General features: G+C 40.4%; 1 pseudogene; it reads left to right on the top strand.

Annotated features, from left to right (window-relative positions):
- The first annotated feature begins 8,289 nt into the window (after nt 1-8,289).
- On the top strand, nt 8,290-10,148 carry LOC149188273 (uncharacterized; annotated as a pseudogene).
- The last annotated feature ends 3,851 nt before the right edge of the window (nt 10,149-13,999 follow it).

The raw sequence follows: 13,999 nt of genomic DNA, 5'->3' as shown, positions 1-13,999 counted from the left end.
TATTGACCAGGTATTTCAGCACAGAATGATCCGTATACATCTTAAAATGTCCACCCAGCAAATAGTCTCTATACTTATGGAGCCTGTATACCATGGCTAACCCTTCACACTTAGTGGTGGAATAGTTCTTCTCAACCTTGGAGTGGCCTTGGATAACCTCCTTCTTGTCAATGTTATAGGATGGTCCAATTCTCCTCTACCAACCTATGTCAGTATTGCTCCCAGTGCTATACATGATGTGTCTACATGTACATGAAACTCCTTCCAATTCAAGAAGACTAAAATAAGTGTGATTACCATTTTTCCTTTCAATACATCCAAGCTCTTCTGGAAGTCCTCATTCCAACAGAACGTGACATCCTTTTTCAACAATTTCTCCATAGGCGTGGTGATTTGGGCATAGCCCTTGATAAATTTCCTACAATACCTAGTATGTCCTAGCATTGCGTGTAGCTGTTTCACACTCCTCAGCACCTCCAAGTTAAGTATCATTGTGATCTTCGTAGGATCTACCATCAGTCCTTGTCTACAAACCACATGACCCAGAAGAGTCCCAAAAGGAACACAAAATAGGAATTTCTTCATATTGAGTGTAATTTGGTACCTTCAACAAGTATCTAGCATCAGGCGCAAACTTTCCACGTGGCGTTTTACCAACCCAAACATAGTCTAGTCATCAAATTACACCTCTAGAAACTTATGAATGAATTCTTTGAATGTAGCAATGACTATGCATGAAAAAATCGTAGGCGCATTCTTCAATCCGAAAGGCATTACAGTGTACTGAAAACATCCCCATTCAGTCACGAAGGTCGTCTTGCTTCTATCTTCAGGTGCGATTTTGATCTGATGGTACCCAGAGAAACCATCAATGAAGGAGTATGCTTCCTGGCCACCTACATTATCCAATACCTCATCAATGAATGGAGTTAGGAAATGATCATGTACACAAGCATCATTCAACTTCCTGAGATATACGCATATCCTTATTTCATCCTTCTACTTCTTTTCCTGTACCACCATTGGGCTTACCCAATTAGATTCCTCTATAGGCTCAATGTTGCCTACTGTGTGCATCTTGTCTAGCTCTAAGCAGACCTTCTCCTTATACTTCAGATTGAGATGGTAAGGTCTTTGCTTAATCGGCTTCGCATCGGGTTTTAACACGATCTTCATAATGCTTGGATCTCCTATTATCCCCTTTAGCTCTGTGAACTTGGTACGAATTAAATCCTAGTATTCACAGAGAAATTCGGTGACCTTATCTACCATCGCATCATCCCAGTAATCTCCAATATGCACGAATTTGGGCTCTGGCTCCATACCAATATTTACCTGTTTCATTTTCAATGGCGCGGTTATATGAGGATTCTCGATTTGTGGTCCATCAACCTCACGGTGACCCTCTGTTTCAAGGATATTAATATTTTTTGGATCCTTGTCTTCTTCATCAACAATCACGTTATAGCATTCCAGCGCGTGGCTCAACTGAGTATTCCAATCGAGTTGAATCAGATCCAAAGGATCCCGTGGTATCCTAAATATTGTTGCTTTAACTTCTTGTAGTGCTTCGTCAATATAGTCAAACCCATCTTCAAATCTGAATGTCATTATGAATCCTTCACGTAGAATATCGCATTCACTTGTACCATGGCGGAGCTCTGCCTCTAAGTACTAGTTCATTGGGATGACATTTAAGGTGTGACAGAGAAAGTGCACCCATTTAGGTTGGGGCTTCGCTCCATAAGCCTTAACCCATTTCACCAAGTGTGCATGAGGATCATCCTTCTTGTCATATTTACCTGTCATTCATACATTTGTCTTCCCAAAGCGTGTTCTCATCATCCTCCTATACTTACGCCAATCATCAAAACTACCCTTGTGCATACCTGACCATCTTACAGGCGTAGCATGCACTACCCAGTGCAAAGCCTAGAAGCGTTATTTCTCTTGTACTTCCCTCTAAAATGCATCCAAAAATACATATACATCACTCAAGCCATTGTAAGTGGGTAGATTTCTTACCCTTGACGATACACAATGCAGTGATGGGTCATCATGTTATAGCTCAGCATGGTTACTTCATGTAGCTGATTCTTCCAGCACTCTAATTCTTCATCAGAGTTTAAGGTGTAGGAAATCTTGCGATCCCATGTAATTCGTCCATCCACTCTCAGATTCACCCAATCTTGGTCTCACAGTGTTATCTTATATATGCATTCCAAATCTTCATCACTCATAATCATGGACTGGTTCAGTATAGTGTGATCCTTCAGCAGGACCTAGGGGTACTATTACGCGGAGTGATTTCTTTTCAAATATCATCTTTCGCTTCTTTAGGTTGATTACCTTGTTCATGTCAGTAGCCCAATCAATGCCAAGGAGTGCAGGGTATGGGTTGCTATCATCCACAATTTCTATTACTTCAAAGTTAGCCAATGCACTCACGCCTTCGATATCTACAGTTACTCCTTGTAGCTATCCCATGGGGATGATCTTTTTCTAATTGGACATCCTTAACTGAATGGGATACCACTAAAGTGTGGGCCTTCCCATTCGCTCTCAAGTCTTCTTTGGTAAAATGTTCACGTCTGACCCCAGATCTAGAATAACATGATCCATTTCATATTCTCCTATCTGCACAGTCAGTCTCATCTCTCGTCCTATCCTTTCTTTATGCTTACCAATCTTCTGTATAATGCACAGTTCACCCGAAGTGTTTCTGGTGTATCTATTTATAAGCTCATGTAACCCCTTCACAGCCTTGCTATCACGCAGCAACTTCATGCAGGTCTATGGAATGTTCGTAAGCATAGAAGGGTCCATTTCTTGATCAGGTTTATCCATGCTTCCTAAGGTAGAGGCCTCAACAAAGCTCTTCTTTTCTTCCATGATAGTTTCGCACGTGGGCTTCAAATCAAATTTAGCTTCCATCATCAGAGCTTTACGAACCCATGCATTGTCGTCGAGTTGTTTTTCCTTATCATTTCCTATTGCAATTCCACTTCAGATCACTATATTCACATTCAGATCCTCCTCGCGAGGCTCATACCTCATCATCTATAGGTTTTGAGTCGGCTGAGTTGCTATCACCCCTTTGTCACGTATCCCCGCTATCAGCGTAGGAAAGTCCCACATCTCATGATCAAACAGAGTACAATATTTGCACATGGATGCATTGGGTTAGTGCATTCATGGGCATAGTGTGCTGGTCCTCCACATTTGTAGCAAATTAGCTATCCCCTACCTCTGCATGGTCCTCCTCTGCCTCGACCATGTCCGCACCCCTGAAAGCCTATTCGTGCCATCCTAGTGCTTTGGTCAGGAGGCCGTGTTTTTTCCTGGACTCTATAGGCGGGTGTTCTGTCCACCATCAATTCATAACCTTGGAAATTGCATGCGTCATGCCCTACTAACCTACAAAAGTTGCAGAACATTTCTTGCGGTGTTTGTATAAAATTCTACAACAAATGGCAACTATCAGTTGTATATTTCCCTGCTACCTGAAATATAGCACACCACAACGCAGCCCTCAGCTCGGTCCTACTTGGGCCTCTGGCCTCAAATGCATCGGTCTTCCTCCTGCAATATAGTTCTTAAATACCAGGTAGTGGTCTTTGTCATGCCTCTGACCTTTACATTTCAGGCACCATATCACTTCGCGCGCCTCCGGTCGAACTGTTCTATACTACATCAAACTTTTCATTTCGAGGAAAAGATGTTGCAACTGCACATGGATCTGTTGAACCCCCAAATTTGGATCTTGCATCGGTGTTTCATGCAGTCTTATGGCAATATCCAAGGCCTCTACCTTAATCATAACCTTTTGTTGTGACAGTGCAACCATTAGGTGAGGCAAGAGTGAAGCCACAAACCACTCGCGGTGTTGTCCATCTGTTAAGTTCATATTGGATCCGCGAATTTTACACTTGAGTATTTGATCCTGTTGGGCAGCGGATCCCTCCATAGCATTTTTTTGGGGCTTAAAGCCTGAGTTTTGGTAAATGTAATGTAAAGACCCCGAGAAATGCGAGCGTGGAGCTTGAGAGTATAGGGTTGTCTACCCTAAAATAATGTAATTTAATGTAAAGTGTGTCGGCCTACCCATGGTTCGCGGACCATGGGATTGTATAAATAGAGTGAGGCTCTAACTATAGAATCTCAAGTATTGATGGACAAGTAAAATATAGATGCAAAGGCATGGTTGGAATATAGAAGTGAATCTAAAGTGTATCAGGTCCTAGTAGAAGGTAAAGGCTCTGCAGCTGAGTGCGCAGAGGCCTAGTAGGGTCCGCAACTTAGTGTGCGGACCCCTATAGCTGAGTGCACAGGGTAGAGTGGAGTCTATACTAGATCAAACTTTGAAGGCATCATTAATAAAGATCAGTTGCTTTGACACATTGTGCATCTAATTCATAGATCTGTATTTGAATGTTATGTGTTGATGATATCTGTTTATTTATATGCACGCACTTATAGGTATGCTTATGAATGGGAATATTCTAAGTAATTAATGAACAAACCCTAATTAAGGAAGACTTGGGTAACTAACATCGATCACACTATGGCTGGAGCCGCGCAAAGGCGGTTTCGCAGACTCCCAGAAGCTTGCTAGTATGCATAATCCAGTAAGCGTGAAGGTCGAATTAGGTACTGATATCACACATCAAGACATCCCTAGGGTGTGGAAACCTAGTTCCAGCACCCTCCCATACTACCTCGGGTGAGACCTCATTCCGTGCTCCACGGATTGTTACCGACAGGGCCAATAGTACCGGGATTTTCTTGGCTAAACTCACTATTAAACTTGGGTTAGGCCCCACGTAGCCAACAAATGGTTAAGTTGATGGGACCGAGATCTACCTAAGGGATGTCTGATATCGTGCCACTAGAACCCAACAAAGAATGAAATTGAAGAGTGGTTGGACAAAAAGATTCACGAGTTTGCGACACAGGAAAACAAATCTCCACAAGTATCTGAGAAAAGGTGGCTAGATCGCTACGTGTATATGGAAATCCATGAGATTTTCTTTGCATCCTTTCCTTCTTAGATGTATGAGTGGATCGAGAGATTAGATGAAAGCTAGGGAAGGTGTTAGCTCGACCAACCCATAGTGTGGACTATAGAATTAGTGCACAAACTAGAGGCATCAAAAGATAAGATCGTGAGAGTTGTGGACCACTAGCTCGACCAGATAATAGAGGGATTCATCACTGAGTTTTTGGTGGACATGATCGTACACTACAGTGAAGTCGAATGATGTTTTCTCAAAGAATCATGAGGTAAGTACATTAAATCTTTGAATACCTAGATTAAGATGTCGTTATGTAAAAAGCAGGTTATGTGAATACATTAATGTTTGGGACGACGTGGAGCGGTAAGATCTAAAAAAGTAGTAGGGAACTAGAAAACAGTCCATTAATTTCATCTTCGCGAGAGAGTGAGGAAGAGCTTGTCCAGTTCTCTTCGAGAAGTGCGGTCAAGTTGATCAAGCAACGTATTTTACAGTTGCCACCTCCACCCACATTGCCACCCGCTTCACCTCCCTCACCTCCATCTTCACCCACTTCAACTCCAATAATCCCACAGATCAGCATGGTGAATGCGATTAAGCTACCTGTATTCAGAGGAGTAGGAAATGAGGACGTGGACTAGTTCTGGTTCGTGGTAAGAGCACTGTGGGAAGTGCAAGGGGTCACAGATGACAACATTAAGATGGTTACATTGGTGAGCACGTTGCAAGATCGTGGATTGACGTGGTATATTAAGCACTCTAACGATCACCCAAACGCAGGAATAACAGAGATCCAAAATGCGTTGAATAGAGAATTTAGCCGACCGAAATCAAAGACACAGTCAATAATCGAGTTTAAAGAGATTGTGATGCTCTCGAGAGAGACCCCATGGGATCTGGATTAGCAGCTGAAGAGCACAATCTGCGAGGCTAATATGATGCTAATGGATGCTCAGCACTGTGCATGGTTTGTGGCATCTCTGACACCACACCTGAGGAAGATGTTGTCACAGCAGAAGCTTTCAACCCAAGTTGAAGCATTGGAAATGGCGCTGAGATTGCATGAGACCTTGATACAAGACCTTAGGTTGGGAGTTCAACAAATCAACGCACAACTACAGAATCTATGCATGGAGATGCAAAGCTTGAAGCAGGCTAGGCACCACGGACAGAGTCACGTGAGGAAGTATGGTGCATAAAATGAAAAGGTCAGGGCCACGACAAGGATCACTATCTAGTATTCACGAACTACTTTGCAAGAGGGGGACCAATGCCATTGAGATCAGAAGCATAGGTAGGGCCAAGTTTGCCACTTGCATTATGGTACACGATCTGTCAGATAGGAGGAAAACACATGACAGATAATTGTCACTTGCTGCAAAATTATACACAGAGCCCACAACAACTCTTTTGTAATTTCTGTAGTTCGGTAAGCCATGACCAGCGCACTTGTCGTAGTTATGAGCTAATGATGGATCAGACGCCAAACTATAGAATGCAAATAGAAACATGAGCCCTCGATCCAGTTGTAGGGATGGCAGGCGTGGGATTTAAAGGGTGAGGTTGAGCGTGAGGAGGAATGGGACCAGTAAGGGGCTGCAGATAGTTAATTTGCTACAATTGTGGAGGGCTAGGGAACTATGTCCGCAATTGTACCAACTCGACAAGTTTTTCCTGTTCATATTGGGCTCAGTTTGATCGTGAAATGATAGATTGTCCTACATTAATCACATAGATGTGTGAGAAAGGGGTACTCCAGCCTCCTCCAACTCAAAATATCCAAATGATGAGATCTGAACCCCGCGACGAAGACCCCAATGTAAACATGATGCTCAGAAGCAAGGTTAATTTTAGGGGCGAATAATAGCCCATTGGCGAAATTTAAGGCTTTTTATATTTTAATGGGGCGAATTTTTAATTAAAATAATATTTTTTTTTTATATATAATTAGCCCATATTTTATTTAAAAATTAATTTATTTTTTTATTTTAGCCCAGGGCGGATAAACTAACCGAATGGTATTTGATCAAAATAGCCCCATTTTGATATTTGCGGAATGGTATTTGATCAAAATCGCCCCCATTTTGATTTACAGTTTGGGTTTTCTGGTTTGGGAGTGGTTTGTGAGGGTCGATTTGGTCCCGGGAGTGGTTTGTGAGAGTTGATTTGGTCATGGGATGAGGGTCGATTTGGTCATGGGATGTTAGATTTATTTTGAAATGGAGGGCGGCTCCCTGTTTTGACGGATTCAGCCCGCTGTTTTGGTGTATATGGCTCCCTGGGTTCCTGTATAAAAATGGTTTTGAAATAGGTTTTTTCATCCTAGTTCACAAATCTAGCAGCAGCAGTTTCGGTGGGATATTCTTGCATTTTCAGATTTCAATCCGCTTATTCTTCTCTGGTTTCAGTATCCATTGTTTCTTGGATTTGAACGGCTCATTATTTCTTTTCTCAGGGATTGCAATTGTTTTCCGGAAGATGGGGTATACCTGTTCATGGTACTTCGTAATATTCATTTGTATTTGTTGATTTTATACTCATGGGACTTGTTTCTTATTTGCAGCGGTTTATAATTCACCAAGTACTCGGTATAACCCACGCATTCGTGTACAAACCAGTGTAGACGAAATAACACGAATATCTCCGGTAGTCAGTCCATTTCCATCAGCCAGCCGGTGGGAGCGGTAAGTGTCTTTTGGTTTCTTTTATGTGATAGCTAGTTGATGTTCTGTTGATTGTTTATCGATGGTAGTCTAGTGGATTCAATCTCTCTAGTCAATGAGATGGTCTGATCAGATGTAAGTGATGATTTTAGAGTTGATGTAGGTTTGCTCTTTCAAACCAGCAGCACCCAGCCGGGATAGCCTTTCCTTAATGCTTCTTCTATGAAGTGCCAGGACACAGATATAGGGTTGGTTTCAAGGCATAGGAAGTGAAGATCTGAGATTGCATTACATTATCAATTTTATTTCATGACTTGTTATTAACTAATGCAGGATGTACAGGACATGTGACCCCATAAAGATGATATTTCCCATTTTCTGAACAGATTATATAAACGTATTTGAAAGGAACAGAATTTCCTGATTTCCAAATAAACCTGGACTTTGACCTTCTGAGGATATATTTGGGGATTTTCTGTTTCAGGTCTCCGCAACATGGTTTCGGTTTCCTCTCAGTGCATAGGTCCACATTAGTATTGTTCTAGTAGTGGGCATGTGTTCATGAGACAAAATTGTCTGGGGTCAGCTTGTTTAAATGCATCTTTCGGGCAATGGCATTTTTGAATGTGCAAGATGCGTAAAAGTTATATTGCAAAATAGATATGGCTCGTCTTTCAAGCTTGATGAAGTTCCTTAAGAAAATTGCAAATAATACTATCCCATGTGTTACTGGTCACTGAATAAGTACTGGTTAATAAAGTCGGAGGATATTTCTAAATTGGGATATTGAAAATTGCCCTATTCCTGGGGAAGTCCATCCAGCGGATGTAGCAGGTAATATTAGGATGGCTCTTGGGTTGCATCCAATGGTTACAGGTGTTGTCACTATGCTCTCGGCATTATGGAGATTTTAATAATTTTCCTCCAAGACTGAGAGAAGGCTGTCAAAAGACTGGAGTCAACCTCATTGACCTTCCCAATGGAAGGAAAGATGCAGCATATAAATCGATTTTAGTGTATATGTTTTCATTTTCTCTTGATAATCATCTTCCCTCTACCATTTTATTGATTTCATGAGATGTTTATTTTTCTCTTGCTTTGCACAAACTAGGGAAATGGGGGTATACAATTGTTCTTGCATTTCCAGATGGAGTGGGTGTCTCTTCTTCACTACACAATGATGGTCGATTTGTGTGGGATTAACCATGTTTGGCTTGAGGTGAAGGTCTTGTTCCAGCAAAATCCTTGTCTCTAGCACCCGATTTCACTTTTTATCATGTTGGTTGTCTTTCAGGTGATGACTCTGTTATGCAAAATGATGAAGAATCTATTGTCTATAGAGGGAGCTCCAAGAATGGATACAATATTGGAAATGCTCCAAACCAAATTTATTGTATAAATCCAAAGCATGTTTCGATGGATTGGACAAAAACGTCTCATTTGGTTGGAGAATATAACCCAAATTATTTCATAAGAAATGACAATAATGTTATAGGAATGCATTCATGGTCAACACAATATCCAACTCCGATTTCAAGGACTCTACCCACCCATGCAGGTAAATCTTCTTCATTGCAAAGGACTCAAACATCTAGTGTCATATTGTCTGCACTTGATAAGCCTATGCAGACATTATCTGTCACAGATTCTGGTCAACATAGAATGCCTTCTAATGAAACAAATTCAGGACAAACTTCATATTTTTGGGTCCAACCTAGCGATATTCAAGGTTTAAAGAGACAACTTGTCCACATTCTCAATATATATAGAGGAAGTATGCTTCTTGCACATGTTCCATCTGAATATCAAAAGGTCTTTGGCAGACCTCTATCTTTAGTGGAGTATGGTTCTTATAAGCTAGTTAATTTGATAGAAAAGATGCATGATGTCTTCACCATTGAAGGAAACGGAAACAATAAGTTTTTGTTTTTAAGAGAGTTATCAAACAAGTTCATGCAAGGTAAAATATAAATGAACTCTTCTACCAATGATTCAACAGATGTGATTAGGAAGAAAGAACATAATGGAAAGTTAGAGAAGGGAAAAGTTTAAAGGATTCCAAGAATTCACAGATCTAGGTGCTTGTAATGACCTACGTGATGACTTTGATCCATATGACATAGAAGTGAACATGGCTTCACATTCAGATGAAGGGTCATATGATGGAAGTTGAAGTGAACAAGATGACGAAGATGGGGATGGAGAGATGATCCTCCAAGGAGATGTGAATGTTGATGAATATGAAGCATAAGCAAGCCTAGAAATATTCAAACAAGAACTGCAGGGGCTTTTGGTAAGCCATGCCTGTGCAATTCTGCTGGCAAAATTTTCAACATTGTACCGACAAAGATACACCAAAGATCTCGGTTACCAGGTATTTGCTGTTAAATAACTTGAAGCACTAATTCAAAAATTTAGAGATGTTACAATTGTGTTGGAGGAATGCGACATTAAATACCTGGTAATCTAGTGGATTCAAACCAGTAGCACCCAGCCGGGATAGCCTTTCCTTAATGCTTCTTCTATGAAGTGCCAGTACACAGATATAGGGTTGGTTTCAGGGCATAGGAAGTGAAGATCTGAGATTGCATTACACGATCTAAAAGAGCGAAAGGCTTCCTAGTGGGCTCGGGTTCCTGGTATAGGTATAAGAAAGCCAATAGAGCTAAATAGAGAATGGCTGGAACATAAGGTGGCGTGTCTGCTTGAACCACCTCCTATCTAGTAACATTTGCCTGCCATTGTACTCAGTTCTTTAGTGCTCTCGTTCTCCTTTTGGACCAGTTGTCCATTCTCCTCACATGCAAAGCATGCATTCACATAAAATTCACCAATTTTAAAAAATAAAAGGTTACCTGGCCTCTTCTGATGCCTCCAACATCAAATTTTGTCTTCCTTCCATGCTTTAGGAAGGTACTCCTTCTCTTTCTTCTATTCTTATGACAACTATGAATGATTGTCCCTCTTGAAAATCCTTATCATCTGCATCTATACACATAGCATCAGTATCATAATCACCAAGCTCTTTAGCCCCATATGGTATATATGTTAGTGTTACGAGCACTTCTAGCTAACCTCCCATGAGACTTTCATTTATTGTCTCATCGACATCCTCTTTGTGTAGCTCCCTCTACTGTTATGATGCTTTTTCCACCATATCTTCTATCAACAAATCCATATGTTGATTTGAACTCTTTAAGCAGTCCATGAGACTCTCTGATAGTCTCTCTTCAACATCTTCCTCATCATCAAGGACTATTCCCTGCTCTGGTTCAAAATAGTGAACTAATTCAACTTTAGGCTCAACAGGTGCTTCATCTTCCTCCCTAGCTTTCTAGCTTTAGGGGGCTTCCTCTTAAAATCTTTTTTCTGACAAGTAATTTGGCCTTCTTCCTTAGGTCCCATCTCTACCTTTGGTATTCTCTTTCAAGCCTCATTTTGACTATGTTGAATCTCTCCTTCAACTCATAAATCTCCTTTTCAATTTCTTCTTTACTCATGCCATTTTCCTTGGCATTCTTCTCCCTTTTGTTATGGCCTCTCTTTGAATTATGTCCATCAGTAGCCATCTTCTTTCCTCCTTTCTTGTGAGCTTTCTCTTTCTCATTGTGAGCTACACTCAAGCCCCTTTAACAATTCTTCTCCATCATTTGTTACCCAATATCTCACCCACTTCACCTCAACCTAGGCTTTTGGTATTCCTCTGGTTCCCTCCTCTGGAACCCACTTGAGCATGCTCTGGTCTTCTATGGCTTTTACACTTTTCTCACCTTTTGAGAACTCCACTTGTTCTCTTCTCTTTGAGGACCTCAGCTAGAAACCTTCTATGTTTTGTTTTGTAGCCTATTTGTCGTAAGTTTCTTGCCATACACTTTAAGAACTTTATTGGTCCTCTATTACCACTCCTTCTACTATTACCACTGTGAGGATTAACTCCTTGTATACATTTAAAAAAAAATACAAACCAGTTACCTACTAGTTCCTTAACCTCTGAGGTCTCAATATCTCAGTTCTTCCTAGCTCTACACTTGGTTGGTACTTCTTTAATATGCTCCAATCCTGTATTCCATTCTCAATCTCTTTCTCTCCTCACTTTTTTTCTTAGGTTCCTCTTGCCCAAAATTTTCTTGGTTTCTTTGTCTCAACTTTGATGTCTCTTCTTCACGAGCAAGCTTGAGGTTTGGCAGTCTCAGAATTCAGTCATACATTTTAAGGACAGAGTTAACTGCATATATTTTAATACAAAGAGCTTGGGGCTGGCCACAAGGTGAGGATGCACAGGAGACATGAGATGCATTGTAACCAGATATGTCAAAATAGAAACTGAGCAACCATTTGAAGCTGGTTTTTCCATTTGTGTTTCCAAAGTAAACATGGTGGCCATTGTGTGTTGAGTGAATTGAAATTATCCTTGTTTGAAGAGTCTTGGATGGTTTGAATATTTCTCTCTGTGGGAAGAAAATAAAATCTGTGTAAGAGTTATATAGTGTTTCCTCTATATGAAAGATGCTGCCTATAGTCATTAATGCTTAATGGTGAATTCTCATGTATAGCTATGATTGTTCCACTCAAAATTTTATTATCCATTGGTAATTGATAAATGCCAACATCTCTCTATTCTCCACCATTCATTTTTCTTTGAAGTTGAAGATATAAGGTTGCCATTAATTAACTGTTACAATTAGTTAGTAGGTTTCCTAATTTCTTTCCACAGAGCAGCAAAGTTAGAAGCCTGAGACCGTTGGTATCCCATACCCACTTGCACGCTAAGGAATGCACTTTTGTGAGGCCATATGCCTCAAATCTATTTATCCCTAGTGAGGCCATCCACTGTCTCTGGTTGTTCTTTGAGCCTATATGCATGCCGTACAACCGTTGCTTGGTAGCCATCTGCCTCATCCCTGAGTGCGTAGGATTGGTGGTTGGGTGTTGTTTCAACTTCAATTTGTTGGACAGTGGACTAAGGTAGTTCATTATAGATTGGTCAGGAGGAATCACACCAGTATTTAATTGTTTTCTTTGGCAAAGCATTGATATGAAGATGTTTGTCTTACTCTCACATTCCGGGACAGTCATCTCTTATAATTCAATTAAGACTATCTCTCATATGTTTAAATAATAAACCATATTTAATTGTTTTCTTTGGCAAAGAATTAATATGAAGATGTTTGTCTTACTCTCACATTCCGGGACAGTCATCTCTTATATTTCAATTAAGACTCTCTCATATGTTTAAATAATAAACCATTTCATATACATGATTTGTTTAACTGCCAACTCATATGTGTGGTTGAATTGGTTTTTAATGAAGATGTTTGTCTTACTCTCACATTCCGGGACAATCATCTCTTATATTTCAATTAAGACTATCTCTCATATGTTTAAATGATAAACCATTTCACATACATGATTTGTTTAACTGCCAACTCATATATGTGTGGTTGAATTGGTATTTAAGTGAAGGGATTTGAGATAAGTATAGGAAATCTTGAGAAGAGAAAGATATTCCATGGCATTTAGCATTGTGGTTTTGTCATATTTCATTTCCTCATGAAGCCAACTCATTTATATATATTAATTTGTGGCTATCTCTAGAGTAGCAGCCCTCTCTCCTATGTTTAAGGAGTAACCATTTCATAAATGGTTTTAACTGATTGCCTTATGTATGTTTTAATAAGTGGTAGTCGATTTGAGTTGGAGTATAAGTTGGCTTGGTTATAAGCACAGGAAAGCTGGAAGGATGGGGGCATTGAATGAGACACACCATTCCATTGTGAAGGCATTGCGATCATATGCCATTTACAGGTTCATTGAGATCAGTTCATTGGTTATCCAAACACTGAAAAGCAAGCTGGCTCCACTGAGAGTAGATTTATAAACCTTGTGCATAGGCAGTTTGGTGGTTCATGTTTAAGCCCAACAATCTCGACCAATAGCTGGAACCATTGGCTGGGTGGTTTACCCAAAGCATTGGACTTTTGGGATACAATTCATCAAACAAGCCACTACAATAAGAAGTGAATGCACACACAGGACCATGACAGTGTCTCAGACTTGATCATCTTGATAGATCTAGTTCAACTGGATATCAACATGTAGAGGAGTTGCACCAAAGACAAGGTTCTCAGTGATAGAGAAATTGCCAAAGTCCTGGATATTATTGGCATTGTCAACGGGTTGCTTGTGTGTAAGTTATACCAGAAAACAGGCCATCTCACCAATCCTGAATAGTTTTGCAGAGTAGTTTGCACTCAGAACTGGTTTTTTGTGTGTAGGTGAACCAAGAATAGCAAGCTTGGATCCATACTGAAGACAGGGGTC

The sequence above is a fragment of the Pinus tabuliformis genome, chromosome 3_1 (assembly GCF_031772625.1).
Source record: "Pinus tabuliformis cultivar Carrire ecotype Pingquan chromosome 3_1, CPIR1, whole genome shotgun sequence".
Taxonomy (NCBI): Eukaryota; Viridiplantae; Streptophyta; class Pinopsida; order Pinales; family Pinaceae; genus Pinus; species Pinus tabuliformis.
Note: the sequence above shows the minus strand (reverse complement) of the source record. Positions and strands in the feature narration are given on the sequence as shown.